The sequence below is a fragment of the Meleagris gallopavo genome, chromosome 30 (genome assembly GCF_000146605.3).
Source record: "Meleagris gallopavo isolate NT-WF06-2002-E0010 breed Aviagen turkey brand Nicholas breeding stock chromosome 30, Turkey_5.1, whole genome shotgun sequence".
NCBI lineage: Eukaryota > Metazoa > Chordata > Aves > Galliformes > Phasianidae > Meleagris > Meleagris gallopavo.
The window spans coordinates 1,628,397-1,629,707 of NC_015040.2; the positions used below are offsets into that span (position 1 = coordinate 1,628,397).

The window sequence follows — 1,311 nt, forward strand, 5'->3', positions numbered from 1 at the left end:
TTTTTGTAATCGTTTTGCTGAATCGGTGTGAAAATGACCCAGAAAACAGTAAATCTTGTCAAGATGCTCTGTGTTGGCTCAGAACAGCACCTCTAAAGAGAGCCCCTCCGTGAGCCTGCTGGGTTCCCCGGGTGCAGTGACACTTGGGGACACGTGTGCCCATCCCAATGCCCCAGACCCCCCCCATCCACCTCCTGTGGATGCAGCAATTCCCCCCATCCCTTGATGAATAACCAGGCAGGCAGGGGGGGAATGCACTTTAACTGACCCTGTGATTTTGAAGCAATGCCTTAATGACTGGACTCTAAATAGCCAGAATCACCTTTCCAGCCTGGGGAACAAAAACAAAACGTGGATTGCTCTGGACGTCCCCACAGGCTCCTTAAAAATGCAGCTCCAGCTGAACCAGCTGCGTCTCACACTCTGATTTTTCATCTTTTATTGGGCACATCAATTGCTATTGTTTAAAGCAGCGCTCAGATTCCTTCACGCCTGTATAAATCCACCAGGTTTAGCTGCAGATCCAGGGATGAAACTCAAAGGGGAAAGCCTGAGAGCCTGTGTCTGTGCTGAAATGATAAACCCACGGCCCGGAGCAAATGGGGAGTGGGATGCAGCCAGAAATCTCCGCCAGCAGAAGCGCTGGGCTGCAGCACAGCACGGCGAGTGGAAGCAGCACCGATAAAACAGCCGAAGTGGGAGAGCTGTCAGCGTTTCTCCTGGCAGTGCTTTGCACAAATAGGAGCACAGCACCCGGCAAGGTGGCCCGGGGCACGGGGCTGTGCGCCTCTCCTCAGCCCTGCCGGCTGTCCCTCAGTTTCCCCATCGGTAAAATGGAGGATGTGTGCCAAACGCTGCTCGAAAACTACTGTCAGATAGTGGGAATGTAGGTGAGGAGCTCGGGTGATGCTGGCTGTAATGCAACAGATCGAGGGCTTGAGGCTGTGCACTTCAGCCCTGTAAGCGTGAGGAGCAGCCCGGCCCGAGCACGGCTGAATAAGGCACAGCCAGAGTTCTGTGCTGGAAGGAAATGAGCCCCGAGGAATTGGGAATTGGCCTCTGTCATCCTCAAAGCCTAATGAACCAAGTCATCCCCGTTTGTGGGAGGCTTTAGCGGGATTGGAGACGAGCAGGGAGCTGGGGGGAGGGATGGTGAGCGCTGTCCCCACACGGGATGCAGGCGCTGGTGGGGAGCTGAGCCACGCTGCTGTCCTTTGGCAGAGCCCAATGCGAGGACGTGAAGGTGGGGGCCCCGGCTGGGCTGGGGGCTGCGCACCCCATTTGTCCCAGTTTTCCTATTGGATAGGAGAA

General features: G+C 55.5%; 1 protein-coding gene across 1 annotated transcript in view; it reads right to left on the minus strand.

Annotated features, from left to right (window-relative positions):
- Positions 1-1,311, minus strand: part of OAZ1 (ornithine decarboxylase antizyme 1) — a gene marked incomplete in the record, with an annotated part of 26,233 nt that overhangs the window by 18,432 nt on the left and 6,490 nt on the right.